Consider the following 19058-nt stretch of genomic DNA (forward strand, 5'->3'; position numbering starts at 1 on the left):
TCTGTGTTGGGCTTTGTCACAGGTAAACAAGGAGTCATCTTCTAGTCTCATGAGAAAAAGTGGACAGTGAATCTCATCTAAGTCATATGGGGAAGGGTGTTTTTTGTGTGTGTTTTTTTGTGGTAAGCCGTTTCCCAGAACACAGACAGATGGGGGGATTTCCTAGTCACTTCTTTTTTTCCATAACTAGGGCTTCGATAAAGTTCAACGTGGTCACTGCAAAGCCTTCTTAAGGCCTAGGCCTCGACCTGGCATAGTCATTTTGCCACATTTTATTGTTTAAAGCAGGTAACAAGTCCAGCCCAGACAAAAGGGGAAAGGATTACACAAAGAAGTGAATACTGGGAAGGCCTGGTTCATTGTGAGCCACCAAATTAATGTTCTCCCACAGTCTGAACCTTGGACTGGATATTTAGAATAGGTAGCTATTAGCATAAACTAGGTAGCAACAAACTATTTGGAAAGAGATCTGAGCTGGAAGGAGATTTGGTGGGATCACTCTGTGAGTGTAAACATTGGTGAGTGCAGAATAGTGTCTGTCAATATTGCAGACATATAAGATTGGAGTTTTGAGGGTTGTGATTGAAGGGGTTCAGAACAGGCCTCCCCAAAATGTGTCACTTTGGCAATGTGGATTATTTGAAGGCAATCAAGGCCCAGGAGATTCAAGAGAAACTTTTACCTGTCCCTAAATTACTGAAAGAATTTAGATAGACCGAGTGTCCCAGAAAGAGAACTATTACCAGACATAACTTTTTATCTGGATAACTTATCTGTATGGCAGGGCAAACACTTAATTAACAAACATCTGCTCTTCCCATTTTCCTATGAATTATCCTTTCCCTCCGTTAAGCCCTGTTCCCTATCCCATTTCTTAGCTCAGTATGGCATACAGCAGGTCCTTGAATAACGTCATTTCTTTCAATGTCATTTTGCTATAATGTTGATGAAATGCCCTAGAAACTTGATTATATCAATTAGCCTACGGTAAAATTGATTTTGTTGTATGTTGTTTCACTTAAAGTCACAGAACCTATCAAGAATATTAAGTGAAGATTTACTGTATAAGCCTCGAGTGCCCAACTTGCCCTTGGGTCTCACATTCTTTTGGGACCCCATATACTGTATATGTAATTAAATTTGTTTTTCTCCTGTTAATCTATTATTTTACATAATTTGATTATTGGACCAGCCAAAGAACCTAGAAAGGTAGAAAGAAAATTTTTCCTTCCCAACATGATTTTCCTAGTTTTTCAGAAGCTCTGCTAATACTGTTTATTGATCAACATTTATCTCAACATTTTCTGGGATTTTGTTGCTAGTCCTGTTTCTTGAACATCATGTCAGTATTCACTAGTTTTATAGTAATGATGACTGGTCTAGCCAGAACTGCCAGTTTTTACATTTTAATTATTTGCCCTGATTAAATCTGGCCAGAAGCACTAATTTAGCTTAGCCACATTCTACATCAAAGTGGGGCAACAGAGGCTGGCTGGTGTGGCTCAGTGGTTGAGCATCGACCAGGAGGTCATGGTTCGATTCCCACGTGCCCAGTTGGGTTGCACACTCCATCCCCAGTGTGGGGTGTGCAGGAGGCAGCCAATCAATTATTATCTCTCATCATTGATGTTTTTTTCTCTCTCTCTCCCTCTCCCTTCCTCTTTGAAATCAATAATAAAAATATATATATATATATTTTAAAAAGTGGGGCAACAGAAAGAAAGGGAAACCCTGGGTGAATGGGAGTGTTTGTGAAGAAAGGTCTCCCATACAGGGCCCCTCTCTGAAGCTAGCTAACCTTTGGAAATTTGACCTTTCTCTCCCTTGTTTTCCTTTTGCTGGACTCAACAGTATCAATTTCCTTTGGAGCTCTTGGTGCAGATAGGGTAATATAAAATCATAAATCTTTTTTACAAGTTGAAGCATTTACTACTCTCATTAGTCCTGCCTTTCAAAGGCTTTCATATTGGGGAAACAAATACTAGCACTCCACGTGTTCTTCTGCTTCTGTTAAAGGGTAAGTGGAGGGCAATAAGACACAGGGTTTAGACATTGCCTGTACCCCGTTCGTCATCACACCTCTACTGAGATGCCACAATGCTAAAGACACATACTAGGTTATGGGGAAAAGATAAAATCCGAGCCTAGGATTGAAAATTTGTAAAAAATAACATATATAAGTTCTCTCTATCGGTTATATTAAAGTAGGTCAGCACAAAATGCTAACACTCTCCCCAGACAGGGTAGGGAACATTTCACGGAGGAAGTGGCAGATAAACTGGGTCTTGAAGTATGAATAGGAGTCTCCTCAGCTATAGTCAACTAATGGAAGACCATTTGTCTACAAGGAAATGTAAATCCTGAGGCTGGGCGGGTCCCGGGGGGCTGACATCTCCCCTTCCTCTCAGTTGCAACCAGGAAAGGCAGTGGTGAGTGTGAGTAGCTAAGTCCCAGTGGCAGGTTCCCAGACTCCAGCTGCAGGATTGGTGGTGGTGGTGCTGGTGGTAGTGCTGGTCCTGGCGTGGTGGAGAGAAAGGGAGGACAAAATTTAAAGAGCCTCCTGCGCATGCGCCCTCGCGGCCAGCCTGGCCGGCTCAGCAAGGCTGCGCCGCTGGTTCACTCCCTACCTCCAGCCTCGTGGGGCCCCACACACTTGGCCCCGAGAGGGAGCGCGCCTCGCGCCCGCGCAGTCCCCAGGCCCAGGCGGGCGCCTGCGCACGAGCGCCGCGGGCCCGCGGGCGCCGCGGGGTTATTAGAGGTGGAGCGCGGGGAGGGCGCGCGGCAGGAAGCGGCCGCCGTTACGGCGCGAGCGTGGTCACGTGGTCGCTGGTCGCCGCCGCCACCCTTCCCGCCCTGTTCTCTTTCTGGTCGGGCCGGCCGGTTCCGCGAGCGCCCGGCAGAGACCGAGGGGGAGAGAGAGAGAGAAAGAGGAGGGGAGGAGGAGGATTCAGGGAGTAGGAGCTGGGGAGCCCTTCTGCGCCACAGGTAAAGCAAAATGATGATGATGATGATGATGATGATGATGATCATGAAAACGCTGAGCCCCAGGAGCGCCGCCGCCTTCCTCCAGCGCATCCCCCACATGCAGAGGCTCCTGCCCCGGGCCCCCCCCTGAGCGTCTCAGGACCAGTCCCGCCTCCCCGCCCCTCGCTGTTGCTGCTGCCTCCGCCTCCCGGGGTGGCCTGCGGGTGCGGGTGCCGCCGCCGCCGCCGCGCGGAGGGGTGTCTGGTACAGCCTCCCGTTGGTGCGCTTCCCAGAGCGGCGCGGGGGTGGGGGGGCGGGCGGGGAGGCTCCCCCAGCCCCCCGGGGGGGCCGGGCGTGGAGGCTGCGCCCCCAGCCTGCCTGTCTCCCCTCGGGAGAGTGGGGTGCAGGCTTCAAGGCCAGCTGCAGCGAGAAGGCAAGGGGCACGGTGGCTGGACTCGGGCTCCACTTCCTACTTGGTCAATTTCCCTGTTCCTTTCGGCCCCGGGCGGCACGCTTCCTTCGCAGGCCGGAAGCGAGACCGGCCCGCAGCCCCCAAAACATTCTTTTAAAAGGCTGCCTTTACGAGAAATGGGAGCCTTTCACCTTGGAGGGGAAGAACTGTGACCTTGTGTTAGTACGACTTCAGTTGATTCACCTGTAGGAACATGCACGTTGAGGCCTTTCTGGAGACGAGAAACTTTGCTGAGGGTGAAAGTTCTTTCTTCCCCCTTCCCTCCCCTGACTTTTCCTGGAAAAACGAACACCAATTTCTAAAAACAATTTTCGTTTTACGGTTCTACACGTGACTTTTTCAGTGCTCCTCTTAAACAGTTTTAGTTCCAGGAATCTGATCTGTGCTTTCAAGTTTACATCCTTAAGATATATTTTTTTCTGAATGGCTTTCTGGAAAAAAGTTTCATTTGTCGACTTTAAATAGGACTGAATCCTGAAATTTTAGCATGCAGAGTGCACAGTTTGGGGCCGACTGAGCTGAAATTTCTAGACCCGGTCACTTTTGCACTCTTTGGACAATAAAATATAGTTTCCATAAAACTATGTATTATTGGTTTTGTGCTGTTGCACAAAATAATGACTCAAAGCAGGAAGCATTATTGTTGTTGAAAGTAGTATAAATCTTGAATACTTATATCAGTGGTAAAGAAATTAAATTATGTTGGTTATTTCTCATAATGAGCTTTTCTAATTCCACATCTTGGTTGGTTTCACAATATATCTCTGAATTCAAATGTAAAAATTGAGCATTTTTAATTTTTACAGTAGAGTCGTTTGGCACAGTGCTTCTCAAACTTCAATGTGCATAGGAATCCCTTGGGACTCTTGTTTGAAGGTGCCAAATCTGATTCAGTAGATGTGTGATTCAGCTTGATATTCTGCATTTCTTATAAGCTTCTAGGTACTGCTGGACAAGGAACCATTCTTGAGTAGCAAGGATGTAGATAACTTGTGTGCTAAGAAATAAGATGATGTATCAGTGAACAAGTGCCTTTTAATAATTCACCCAGTGTAGAGGTGACCTGAGAGAAGGGGCAAATGGGATGAACTGAGAAGGCTTTTCTTAGGAAGATCACTTATGCAGAGTGAGCAGGCCAAGTCTGGGTCCCAGGGCGGGAGAGCAGTAGAACTGGGGGAGCTGCCCCAACCAGGAAGCGTGCAGGTACCAGGTGTGCATGCTGAGTGGAGCCTATATCACCTGGTCTGTGGATTTTCCGTGGAAGCTTGCTGTATTTCTAGCTGAAGGAATTGCTCAGCTGTAGGCAGTTGGGTTTTATCAACATAAGTTTCTTTAATTGGTGGGAGTACTGAGTGTGTGCTCTCTCTCTCATTGAAAAGCAGCCTCAGTTGAGTATTGCCATCCTGAGCCTTGGAAGCAAACTTGTAAAGAGTTGAGGGTATCCTAACTGGATTCAGATGTTTTTCTAACGTGATTAAAAAACGTAAAGTGAAAAGTTTGTGCCACTCATAACCTCAAATATGTTATGTATAGAAAAATTGTTTTACTTTGAAACAACTTTATGGAAGTATAACATCAAAACTTTTAGTACCATAAATTTTATAGTCATTAATTCTTACTTTACCATTGTTTCTTTATGTTATTAACTAGTATTTATGACGGCACTTTTGAAGTAGTTACTAAGTGCCAGGCACTGTTCTAAGCACTCAGTAGCTACTTGAACTCATTTAATCCTCACAACAACCTTTAAGGAAACTGTAACAGAGAGAGGGTTAAAAGTCACATGCTCAGGTTTACTCAGCTAGGACTCTGGTTGGCTGACTCTCGAATCCATACTTTTAACAATCTTCTCTATGTTGCCTTTTTAGAAGATAAATTGATGATATTCTTTTATGTCTTCTTTCTTATTGTTAAAATTATGAGCTTTACTTTCATTTTAAAATTCAAATTTGTCATCCTTTTTTATTTTTTTAATTTAATTTTATTGTTTAAAGTATTACAAATAGTAGTACATATATCTCCTTTTTTCCCCATGCAGACTGTCATCCTTTAAAAAATTTCCCTTATTTTTCCCCCATTTAGAAATGAAGAACTAGTATTAGTTCTTCAATGTTTGTAATTTTTACTGAATAAGATACTGAAATTTGCAAAGAATTATTTTGTTTGTACTTGTTTGCCGGATCAGTCTCTAAATTTGTAGGTCACTATTAAATGTACAAGTATCTGCTTCCCTTTGACCCTGCAGGTTTTCAGTCCTTTATTTCCTGCCTATGCCTGCCCTCCACCTTCTCATGAATAATTGGTAGATTCATTTTATTTTTGTTAATCCTAAGAGTTTTTTGGGGATTGACAGGGTTGCTGATGTTATTTTGCTAGTAAGGACAATAAAAAACTAAGCATTGGTCATCATGATCATATTTTAACACTGCAAAAATAAGAAGGACAACCTCAGGACAAAGGATGATATTGTAAGTTGAATAATTTGTAATTTATAAACATTAATATATGGTCTGTCTCCTACCCCCTTTTTGTCTTGGACCATAGAAAGCTTTGTCTAAGACATCTGTTAATATGGGGAGGTCACTAGAATGGCAGTGTGTGTGCTAGAACTTGAGAAATGAGAGATTGTGGCTGAGTTTAGTTGTGGGAGGGGACAAAGGTAGGGGGAGGGAGAGTATTGGGGATGGGAAGGGCCTGTGGGGCTGATTACAGTAGCATTAATTCTCTATTAACTGGAATAACCGTGAGTTGGGAAGGAAATCAGTATAACACCAGGTCCTGTTGTAAATGTTTTCTCAAAGCTCATACTCTATTTTTGTGATGTCTGTTATAATGTCATGCTGGCCAGTTCCTTAGCCTCACAGTACTTCACTTTTCTATTTTTAAAATGGAGATAAATAATAACTATCTCAGGAAGTTGTTTTGAGGATTAAATGAGAATATATGTGTACATATATAGACATATATACATGTAATATGTATACCATGCATATGTAAAACTAGAGGCCCGGTGCACGGATTCGTTCACCCGTGGGGTCCCTCAGCCTGGCCTGCGCCTTCTCGCAATCCGGGACCCCTCGGGGGATGTCAGACTGCAGGTTTCAGCCTGAAACCGGCAATCCGACATTCCCCGAGGGTTGCAGTAGTGCATGAAGTGGCAGGTGGCCTGGGCGGAGCCTGAGCCTGAGCCTGGGCTGGGCACTGCTGCTGCTTATCCTGGCCCCACCACGCCTGCCTCCGCCGCCGCTCCTAGCGCTGCTGGAGGCAGGAGAGGCTTGTGCCACCGCGGCTGCACTTGCCAGCCATGAGCCCAGCGACTGGCACCTGTCAGTCAGCTGACCACCAGGGGGTAGCTCCTGCATTGAGCGTCTGCCCCCTGGTGGTCAGTGCGCATCATAGTGACACGTCAACTGTTGGTCAGTCGACAGGTCGTAATGGTCACTTAGGCTTTTATATATATAAATGGTTATGTAGTATCTGGCCCGTAGTTAAATCTACCATGTATGCTGTATGGATAATCTGCAGTGTGGTTGATCATATCCACATAATTAAGACTGACTATATTTGAATGAACCTAATGGAAATTGTACATTTATCCTATCTAATAATAGAGTAATATGCAAATAACCATCACTCCGCTACGCCCATGATTGAGCAGCGGGAGGCTGGGGGGCGGGACTCGGCCTACCCAGCCATTGAGAGGTGCAGGGGGTGGGACCCCTGCACCTCTCAATGGCCGGATCCTTCGCCGCTGAGGGGAGACCCCTCAGCGTTTGTGGGTCGGAGCGGTGGCGGCGGTGGTGGTGCCCCCTGGACCCGCAATGCTGAGGGGTCTCTCCGGCGGCGGCGGCGGCGGCGGCAGTGGCAGCGGCACCCAGACCTGCCCCCGCCTCCATCAGCGTTCGCGGGTCTGGGGGCGCCACCGCCGCCGCCACCGCTCCGACCTGGGAACGCTGAGGGGTCTCTCCGGCGGTGGCGCCCAGACCTGTCCCCATCAGCGTTCGCGGGTCTGGGGGCGTCACCACCACCACCACCGCTCCAACCCGCTAATGCTGAGGGGTCTCTCTGGTGGCGGCGACCACCGCCACCTGGACCCGCCTCCATGCACCTGCACTGGGTGAGGGCCTGGTCAGCAGCCACCGAAGCTGCTTCAAGGGCCAAAGAGGGAGGCAGGGCCAGACAGCAGTGGCCGCAGCTGCTGTGGGGCCCTGGGAGCCAGGCAGGGCTGGACAGGCAACCTCAGGGTGGGCCTGGGGGTGGGTCCAGCGGTGCAGCTTGACAGCAGACAGCAGGGCCTGCTTGGCCGTAGCTGCTGGCGACCCACAACAGGCAAGTGGGCCTGCAGGCAGTACCCAGCAGGGCCTGCTTGGCTGTTGCCACAGCGACCCGGGAGCAGACAAGCGCAGCTGCAGGCAGCACCCAGCTTGCCCATTGCTATGGTGTGGAGCAGGCAAGCCCCACAGAGAGCAGAGAACCACAGGGAGCGGGCCTAAGCCATCAGCAGGACATGCCCTGAGGGCTCTTGGATATGCCCTGAGGGCTCTCACATCGAGTACACCACGCAGCCGGGCCCACAGAGGCTTCCACGGCCGGTGGACTCCCCTGCGGCTCCTGCGGAAGAGTCCTAACGGGCGAGTGAGCAGACACATGGGTCAGAGGCACCCCCGGCCATGTAGACCCCCAAGGCTCCTGTGGACGGGGCCATGGGCGCTCCCACGAGCGAGCAGAGCAAGCAAGGCAGAAGCACGAGGTCAGCGGAGAGCGGGCTGAAGGGTCCCGGGTCAAGGGCATGTACCTTGGTTGCGGGCACATACCCTTCCCCCCCCCTTGCATGAATTTCATGCACTGGGCCTCTAGTTTTGGTATAAGACTGTATGGGCTTATAAAACAGAAAGTTTGTACTTTGTGGATGAAATACAAAATTGGTATAGTAATGCTCTTATCTCTTTGGAGAATTAAATATTATTAAAAATGGTTTGGCAACTCAGATCTTTCAAAACAAGGAAGTAAGGCTGTAGAGATGCTAAATATGTTTTTGGTGGTTGTTTGAAAGGTTTGGTTTAAAATTTTCATGTGTAGTGTTTTGAAGCCTAGAATAATAAAACCTTTTTTTCTCACAGCTTCTCTAACTGTATAACTTATACCTTCTTCAACCAACTCCTCTGCTCTTTAAAATAATCTCTGCATTCTCCAGACCTGGTCTATAGCCCCTTATCTGAAACCCATGGTGGCATATGTGTCTCAGAAGTAAAAAGATTTTATAGTTTATTGTTGTGAATGGGACCTATCTCTATCTCTATCTCTATCTATCTCTCCCTCTCCCTCCCTCTCCCTCTCTCTCTCTCTCTCTCTCTCTCTCTCTCTCTCTTTTTCTCTTTCTCTCTCTCTTTTTCTCTTTATCTCTGAGTGTATTTCTACCTGACTTTTGCTGGTGAATAAAGAGCTGCTGATTTTTTGTGTGTGTATTTTGTAACTAGTCATTTTCTGAATCTATTTATTAAGCAGTCTTTGAGTTGATTCTCTTACATTTTCCAAGTAGATAAACATAACATTGAGGCCAGCCATTTTTATGTAAGGATTTTTTTCATGATTAATTTTCACTATGGTAGCTGTGCTGGAATGATTTTCTTAATTTTATTGACTCGGAATATGTTTTGATATGGTATCACTGTGAATTGATGTACTCAGCTCTCAGAAAGTTATTCCACCAAATGAGTTCTGTTATGGACTAAATGTTTCCCCCCAAAATTCATAAGTTGAAATCCTGTTCCCCTTCCCACGGGATGATATTAGGAGGCGAGACTTTTGGGAGGTAACTAGGAGTTAACTGAGGGAGAGAGTTTTGAGGTGCATGAGGTCATGAGGGTGGAGCCTTCATGAATGGTATTAGTTCCCTTATAACAGTCACCAGAGAACTTGCTTCCTCTCCTTGGTATGTGAGGATACAACCAGAAGTCTGCGGTCTGCAACCTGGGAGAGGGCATTCAGCCCTCAGAACTGTGAGAAATACATTTCTGTTGTTTAAAAGCTACTAAGTCTATGATATTTTGTTATAGCAGCTGAAACTGATTAAAGACAATCTCTAAGCTGAAAAGTTTTGTGATTCTACTTTGTCAAAAGACTCCCAGTAACAGACACAGCTCTCGGGTACTTTAAGTTAAAATAATTGTGGTTGTCTATCTCTACCTCCCAAGCAATTATTCTGAGATTTTTGCATTTTTATCTGCTTAGAGCTTGAAGAATTTTTCTATGTGGTTTGGCAGAAATTAAAAGATAAGACTAATAGACTACAGAGATCAGACCTGTGTTTGCTTGTTTGCATTATCAAGTATCATGGTTTTCTTTTTTTGATCAGGTGGTGTAATTAAATTTTGTAATTGTTAGACTGAGTGTAATGGAAACTATTGGGAAGTGAAAAACGGACCAGGAGGCAGTGACTGGCAGAGGATAGGATGGGGAAGTGTCTGGTATGTCAGCTCTTCTTTCTCTGGCCTTTTTCTACTTTCTTTTTTTTTTTAATTAATTTCTTTATTGATTTAAGGTATCACATATTTGTCCTCATCCCCCCATTCCCATCCCACACCCCTCCCCACGCATGCCCCCACCCCCCTGTTGTCCTTAACCATTGGTTAGGCTCGTATGCATGCACACAAGTCCTTTGGTTGATCTCTCCCCTTTACCCCACCCTCCCCTCCCCTCCCTCTGAGGCCCAACAGTCTGATCCATGCCTCCTTGTTTCTGGGTCTGTTCTTGTTCATCAGTCTATGTTGTTCACTATTTCCCCTAGATGAGTGAGATCATGTGCTATTAGAAATACACTTATAAGAACCGAAAATGAGACAAGCAATAATGGTTATGCTGACAGGCAAATGAATCAGTCTGTAGTGAGTTTCTTTCTGGGCCAACAGTTCTTTTGAGACCCAATTTCGATGTCAAACAGTTCCTTATGTGTACATGTCAGCAATGACATTTCAGTTCTGGATGGTGGACAAATGGTGGTAATGCAGGTCCAACTCTCTCTGGTTTGGTCCTGGGCAACCTGCAGTGACGTACAGCTGCTAACTGCTAGTATGGCAAGGTGACGTCAGTGTCTTCCATCTCTGGACTGCTTCTCTTCTGTCTTCATGGCTGGAGTAGTCCTGTCGATTCCTCTCTGTTGCTGGAATCCACATGGTCTCGGAGTTGTTTTCTGAAAATATACAAACATATTTTCAACCAAAAGTTAATAAAGGAATATTTTCTATAAATTTGGGATCCTGTTTCATTTTTTGCCCAAATGATTTTCCTCTGGCTTGTTTTGACACCTTGTGTGTTTTTCATGGGTGTCTTGCTTTTAGCCTTACAATTAATTTTCTTCTACTTTCTTTTTTTTTTTTTTTTTAAATAACAACAACAACATTTTTTTTTTTAATTTTATTTTTATTGATTTCAGAGAGGAAGGGAGAGGAAGAGAGAGATAGAAACATCAATGATGAGAGAGAATCATTGACCGGCTGCCTCCTGCACACCCCCCACTGCGGACCAAGCCCGCAACCCGGGCATGTGTCCTTGGCTGGAATCGAACCCAGGACCCTCAGTCCACAGGCCAATGCTCTATCCACTGAGCCAAACCAGCTAGGGCTCTTTCTACTTTCTGATTATCTTTCCTGGACTTCTTTAACTCTTTCCTTCTAATGATTTTCTGACTTCCTATATATTCTCCAGGTATACCTCTTGATGTTTTTTTTCCAGAGAATATCTCCCCTACATGCTTTCTACTTTGATCAGCAGAACAGAAGCTTTGTGCCAGTCTGGGAAGTGCTCCTGATCAGTGCTTTGAATTTCCTTCCTTCTTGTCACTAAAACTACCTGCAAAATGCCCTGACCAGTGGCCATTAAGCATCCTACCTTGCAAAGCCTGTGGAAAACAATGATTAAACTTGGGTCCTCATAACATAAAGCCACTGCCTTGGAAATGGTAACAAAATGAGAGAGCCAGATATCTTATAAAGACAAATTGTCAGAGAATTGTGGAGTGGTTGAGGACTACAGAAGAGATAGTGTGAGAGATTAGTGTTACAAAGATAGAATAAGCTTCTGATAGATCTGGAGACCTATCTTAGATCTCCAACCCTGATTTCTTCCTGAGCTTCAGATCTGTGTTATCTGATTGGCTACTGGGTAATTCCACTTTTGAATGGCCTACAGAAAGTTCATCTTCTCTTGCAAAACCTATCCTCCCTCCCAAGTTTATTATTCTCTCTAGTTGTTCAAGCTAGAAACCTGGCAGACACATTTTACTTTTTTTAAAAAATCCTTACCCAAGGATATGTTTTTGTAAAAAAAAATTTATTTGAAAGAGGGGTGGGGGGAGAGAGAGGGGAGAGAGAGAGAGAGAGAGAGAGAGAGAGAGAGAGAGAGAGAGAGAAACAGAAACATCAATCTGTTGATCTGTTGCCTCCCGTATGTGCCCTGTCTGGGGATTGAACCCGCAACCTAGGTACGTGTCCTAACCGAGAATCAACCTGCAACCTTTTGGTATATAAAACACTCCAGCCAACTGAGCCACCTGGCTAGGGTTTTACCTTCTTTTTTAAAAATTTCACTTAAAGGCATTGAGCTCTGTGTATTCTACCTCTTGACCCCATTGTCTTTAGATCACTACTCTGGTACATTATCTCTTGATTTGCCAGATTTTCTGTCTCTTGATATTGTTTCTGTAAGGTTTTCTGACTGGTGTCACTGTAGCCAGGTGATCTTTTTAACTTCTCACCCGATTCTCTTACTCTATAGCTTTGAACCTTTAATATTTCCCATCACTTGTGTCCCAGTCTTGTATCTCCTTCTTCTGCCTATCCTATACTCTGTGATTTTATTTTAAAGTACTGAAATCTTTGAGTTTTTGGAACTGTTTATGATTTTTGTTTGTCTCAAGACTGAAATATTCTGTCTCTTGATCTTACTGAATTGTGAGGTCTCAGCTTAAATGCCATATCCAGGAAGCTTCCTTAAACCACTAAGTCTGAGTTGTGCTGTCCTGTTAGGCCAGATACCCTGTACTACTCCATGACATCAATATATTATAACTAGAGGCCCAGTGCACAGATTTGTGTACCAGTGGGGTCCCTCAGCCTGGCCTGGTGCCCTCTTGCAATCCGGGACCCCTGGGGGGATGTCAAACTGCCGGTTTTGGCCCAATCCCCATAGTAGTGCACAAAGCAGCAGGCGGCCGGGGAAGAGCTCTAGCCCCATGGGGCTCTCTCTGCCTGCTCCTGCTCATCCAGGCCCACTGCTCCACTCAGTAGTGCTGCCGGAGATAGGAGCTGGGCAGCGTCTGGCGCCCATTGGTCAGCTTAGTGGCGCTCCCGCTGTGGGAGTGCACTGACCACCAGAGGGCAGCTCCTGTGTTGAGTGTCTGCCCCCTGGTGGTCAGTGTACGTCATAGCGACCAGTCAACCAGACATTTGGTTGCTTAGGCTTTTATATATATAGATTGCCCTTTTACCTAAGAGTCTGTGTCCCACTTTTGACTGGTCTGTGAGTGGCAAGGCCATATACATCATCTTTACTTCTGGTGCTATGCCTATTAAAAGTTGATGTCAGCCCTGACCGGTTTGGCTCAGTGGATAGAGCGTTGGCCTGCAGACTGAAAGGTCCCAGGTTCAATTCCGGTCAAGGGCATGTGCCTTGGTTGCGGGCACATCCCCAGTTGGAGGTGTGCAAGAGGCAGCTGATCGATGTTTCTAACTCTCTTTCCCTCTCCCTTCCTCTCTGTAAAAAATCAATAAACTATATTAAAAAAAAAAAAAGTTGATGTCATACCAGGTACTGAAAATACAGCAGTGAATAAGAGGGTGTTCCAGTTATTAACTACTGTGTGATTAATCTCTCCACAATTTAATAGTTTAAGACAACATTAATATTTATTCATACATGATTTTATAATTTGTATAGAGTTGGTAGGGGCAGTTTATCGGTTTTACTTGGTGTCAGCTCTTTGTTGGTTAGTTACTACTTCTAAGATGGCTCACTCAGATGGCTGGCAGTTGATTCTGGCTGCTGCCATGGAGTTCAGTAGGGCTGTTGATCAGGGCACCTACATGAGGCCTTGTCATATGGCCTGGGCATGACTGGTGGGTTCTGAAGGGGAGTGTCCCAAGAACAAGCATTCTAAGAGTCGGAAGTGGAAGCAGCCAGTCCTATTAAAGATTATGCTTGGAACTGCTGAGCATCACTTCTGTCTTCTGTTGGTTGAACAGAGTCAGCCAGATTTGATGGGAGGAGAATTAAACTCCATCTAAACAGACCTAAAAAACAAACAAAATAAAACTATAACAGTTGTTGGGTGAGTTACTTTCTGTCTATATTTTCAGCCTCCAAGAATCATGATCATATATCATTAATTTAAAAATAATATTCTCTACCAGTGAAAATATATTTCAAGAATAATGGTGAAATAATGACAATTCAGGCAGAATTGTAAAATATTATTCTCTGATTGTAAACGTATAGGTTGATATACTTTCCTGATTTGTTCTAGTATTTAGAATGAAGAATTCTAATTAATATAACAAAGCAAATCCTAGCTTCACATAATTATTTTATTCTTAGAAAATTGTTGTGTTTATACTTAGTAGACAGAGATACTGTTTGATAATACTTGTACTGATATATTACTCCAAGTTTTGGATCTTTGTTCAGAATCTTCAGTATTGTAGGGCATCTTTTATGGTGATTAATGCATGGCTTTAAGTCTTGCTCAATCGGTGATGTAATTTTTAATATTTGTATATGAAATATTAAAAGTCAAGCCAAGAAGAATTTGGAGAAAATTGTGTCTTGGTATTTGCAAAAATAACTCCTGGAAATGACTTTATTCTCATCCCCCAGTCCCCAGTACAAATTTCTGGGGGAAAAATAGTGGGGGGGGGGGGCAAAATTTTTTTTTAACCCATTAATGGTAGTCTAGAATGATGTAAGAGCAAACAGATCTTAAAATTGGTTAGATGGACCTGGGTTAAAATCTGGCTCTATCATTTAGTAATTCAGTCTTGGTTATGTGACTTGCCCTTTCTGATACTTAGTTTTCTCATCTGTAAAATAGGAATAAGACTACTTTACCAGGTATCATGGGAAATAGAGTAATGTTTGTAAAAAGCAGTGATTACAGTCTGTGGCTGTCAATGGATTTCTGAGTAACACAGAAAAATGAATTGAATCTGGGCAGGAATTTGAAATTGTTACTTTTAATGTTGAAGAGTTATACTTATAGTAATGATAAACTTTTTTGAAGTTAAGAAATTGTCAGAATGTGACTTGTTGACTTGGTGGTTAATTTTGCATTAGGTCATCTGTGTATTCTGCGTATAGGTTACATAGCTTCGCATTCTTTAGAAAGTTAAAAAGATTGCTAGCCACCACTACCACCACCACCAACCCCCCCCCCCCCACCGCCACACACAATTTCTATCTCCTGAAATTGAAGTTTATGATGACAGTTAATATTGTACACCTGAATACTTTAGGAATTTAATTCAGAAAATGGTTATGAAGTATGAACTTAAAACTTTATTCTTTTGTTTTCAGAAGTTAAATATATTTGTTGGCGTCCAATAATTTAAAGTAAGAGCTATCAGAGCACTCTATTGCTATTTGAATCAAAGATACTAATATCTGTAAAATATTTAGACCTAGATTTTCTTTCCTCTGCTTTTTGTTGTTTGTAGTCAAGACATGAATTAGAATCTTTTATGAAGTGGAATTACTTGTACACCTTACAAATTATTTTCTAGTTTGTTATTCTTTATTTAATATCCAGACATTTACCTCATTTAATAGTGATAAATATGTGGAATATGTTAGCTGATTGCATTTTTTTAAACCATACTTCTTATTATCATAGCAAAATTAAAAAATCTATAATGATAAAAGTATAATATGATAATCAGACGGGATCTCCTTCCGGACGTCCTTCCTTCCAGACAAAGCCGCAGTGGGCAGGGGCCGTGGCAGAGGTGGCAGAGGCCCCCGGCCACAGTGGTGGCTGCGGTGAGCAAGGGGCTGGGGCCAAGGCCCTCCCACGAATTTTGTGCATCAGGTCTCTAGTTATATAATGAAGACAATTCAGTAATTTATAACTTTGCAACTTGACATCATTTTCATTTATTTATTTTATTACTTTGAAAGTCTTTTTACTTAGTTTTAGAGGAAGGAAGAGAGAGAGAGGCAGCAGTGTGAGAGAGAAACATCTATCGGTTGCTTCCCATACACTCCCTGACCAGGGATCACAACTACAACCTAGGTATGTGCCCTGACTAGAATTGAACCTGCAACCTTTTGTTGCATGGGACCGACCACACTCCAAACAACTGAGCCATCCAGGCAAGGCTTGACATCATTTTTAGAATCTTGGTTACAATAATATGTTGTATTTGTAGCTTTTGAATTTATTCAAGTTATAGAGACAATTACTGAAAACAAATCAGGCATTTCAAATCTTTCAAGAAGTTCCTTGATTTCCGATCAAATACTTTCAACATAATTTGGGTAAAAAATAGTGACACAACTTTGTTTAAATACATACATGCACAAATGCTTCCTATTAAGCATCCTATCTAATAAAAGAGTAATATGCAAATTAACCACCACTCTGTCACAAAGATGGTGGTTCCCATTGCCACAAGATGGCGGCACCCAGTCCTCTCAGCCCCGCCAGAGTCCCCCAGTCCCGGGGGGGGCGGCCGCTGAGAGCAGGCAGCATGAGCGGCCTGGTGGAATGCTTCCTTCATCGCTGTGGCGACGAGGCAGGCATTCCACGCCTGGCCGTGGATGGCCTCTGGTCTGCGGAGAGCCTCTGGGCAGCGGGCACGGAGCAGCCAGGCCCTGCAGTGAGCTACTGGTGCACGGGTTCGTGTGCAGGGCTACTGGTCTTGTTATAATTTTCTTGATTTACTTCAGACATTCCTGTTATGCAGAAGTTGAGCCGCAGCAATTTTTTGTGCAGTTAGGCCATATGTTATTGGTATCTATACTGTACTGCTTTTGATCTTGGAAGTAATCCCTTGTAATCACAAACTTTAAAGAACATTAAGATTATACTTTCTAAGTTGATATATTTGCCTTAGTAAAAAAAACCACATAGACTTTTTTTCTTGTTTACGTTTGACTTTGTATTTTATATTTTGAGCTTTGGTTTATATTTCACAGGCTGGTAATTTCTTTTTAACTAGTGGTTGTACTATTGGAAAAAATTATAGGTTAAATTGGAATGAGCCTGTTTTTCTTTTTATCTTTCAATTTTTTATATTTTGTGTTATTTTATGATATCAAACTCCATGTGAATCAAAGTCATTCCTTATAGGAATAGAAATTATTATAGTCTGTTCATTAGGGCTTATTGATAAATTCTTCCATGGTCTAGTTTGACTTTTTTGCAGAACCAAAGATTTTTAGATACAATTGTATCTTCACATCCTATAACAGTATTAAAAACCCTGATAAGGTTAAAACAAAAGCAACCTAGTTTTTTTCTTATTATATGAATGCATGTACTGAGCTGTGATGTAAAGTGTATTCAGTGGAGCGGGCTTTTTAAAAAAAGGATTAGTATAGAGGATATTGTTGACCACCTAGCAGGTAGAAAACAAATGTCAAATTTGCACAAAGGGGCTAGGATAATAACTCAATTTCCACTGAGTTTTCAGACATTAATCAGACAACTAGGTGGAATAATTAATCAAGATCTGATAGGGGTATTCTATCAGCATATGATAATAAGTCATGTACAAAGTGAGGGGAGTAGGTTGGATGTGGCTTGGAGATGCTAATCTCATTTTAGAGCTTTTGAATCAGTGAGAAATGTTTATTAATTGGTAATTACTTACAAGCTTTTGAGATAGGTCCTTGTAATTGGTTTATTTGCAGAGGTTGACATAATAGGTACTAAGTAAAGTTCTCTTTATACTTACACAAATATTTATGCTAAAATGTGTGTGTTTGATAATAGTTACTATTTAAAATACTGGCTAAAGATTGTGTTGTCCTTTTAACCTTTGTATTTTTTTAAAGTAATTCTCTGGTTCATCTTTAGCTTAAAATCACTCACAGGAACATTGTTTCAGAGACAGCAAGAAAGAACCAGACAAAACTGAACCCAAATTTTACTTCTACTGTTTGCTAGTTAAGTTGGTTGTTTGGAAAAACTATGTAACCTTTTTGGGTTTCCATTTCCTTACTGTGAGGTTTTAGGTAAATTGAGGTAATTTACATAAACTGCCTAGTAGTGTGTAGTTGCTCAGGAAATGCTCGTCCTTACTAACCTCAGGCCCCTCTTTCTTTACATATCTCAGTCTTTCAAGTCTGTAATCTCAAATTGACCTTTTGCTTTAGTTTGGGGATCATTGTCTAATAGTATTTTTCTGTGATCAAGAACAACTAGCCTGACTGGTGTGGCTCAGTGGTTGAGCTTTGACCTATGAACCAGGAGGTCACAGTTAGATTCCCAGTCAGGGCATATGCGAGGTTTGCAGGCTTGATCCCCATTGTGGGGCGTGCAGGAGGCAACCGATGAATGATTCTCTTTCATCATTGATGTTTCTATCCTTCTCTCCTTCTCCTGCTCTGAAGTCAATACAAAAATAAAAAAAAATTTTTTAAAAAAGAACAACTAATTCAGTGGCTAAGAAATACTGTTCACTCAGAAATTAAAAACAAAAATATTTTTTTCTGCTCTGGAATGTTTCATTTTCTGAAATATTTTATGGATGGTGAGTGATTGCTGAACTATTTTTTTAGACTAATTTATTTAAGGAATTTCATGTAATGATTACAGGAAAGGGGAGTTGAGAAGTCCTATAATAATCAGTGGTTAACACTGAACTGTTTATAAATTGTGCCGTATTTCTTATGTTTAAAGTAATTCTTTTCAACTTTAACATTTTATGACCTTTTAAAAATTTATGAAATAATATTAATGCTTAAAGGTATATTTTTTAACTGATTAGTGTAGTTGGATTTGTTTTGAAAAAGGACTGAATTTTGTGGATTTGAATAAGTCAGTGACAGGAGGTCTTAAACATTTTTTTCCCTTTGAACAGATGTCTTGGCCTACAGTGACTCCAACTCCCATAATCCTTCCAATTTTCCCCTCTACTAAATAAGTTTTTAAAAAGTGACATTTTTATTATAAGTGATTGACTTAATTCAGGCAAACATTATAGCTGAGGAAAGACTTCATTGCAGTGAGGAACACTTTGGTATGAATAAAATGTTATATTCTTTATTTTTACAAATTTAATCCATGGGTTTCCCTCCCCCGCCCCCTTATCTGTATTCAGAACAATATTTTTTGTGTAATAAGCTTTCTCCAAGATTAAAAGTTTTTATACTATAGTATGCTGAGGTGTGTCTAATTCATTCTATTTTAAATGACAGTTAAAAACAGAATCAGTCTGGATCCATCCAGAAGACAGTAACCACAGTAGGACTTGTATCAGAGGAAAGTTAATCCAGGAACTGGTTGCACAGGTAATTGCTGAGAAGCAAACTGGACTATGAGACAAACCAAATATTAATAATGATACCATTAGGGCTGGGGGAAGATGAGAAAAGCTGGTATTACCAGAGTACAAAAGCCAGGGCTGAG

The 19058-nt window shown here is 42.6% G+C and overlaps 1 protein-coding gene across 2 annotated transcripts in view; it reads left to right on the forward strand.

Annotated features, from left to right (window-relative positions):
* The first annotated feature begins 2838 nt into the window (after positions 1–2838).
* The window catches only part of TBC1D5 (TBC1 domain family member 5), a 446950-nt gene continuing 430730 nt past the window's right edge, over positions 2839–19058 (forward strand). For both annotated transcript variants that reach the window (XM_079795163.1, XM_079795164.1), the window contains exon 1: positions 2839–2985. The gene's annotated coding sequence lies outside the window, so the exon portion shown is untranslated. The remainder of the gene's footprint in view (positions 2986–19058) is intronic.

This window comes from Cnephaeus nilssonii (assembly GCF_951640355.1).
Source record: "Cnephaeus nilssonii genome assembly, chromosome: 17".
Taxonomy (NCBI): Eukaryota; Metazoa; Chordata; class Mammalia; order Chiroptera; family Vespertilionidae; genus Cnephaeus; species Cnephaeus nilssonii.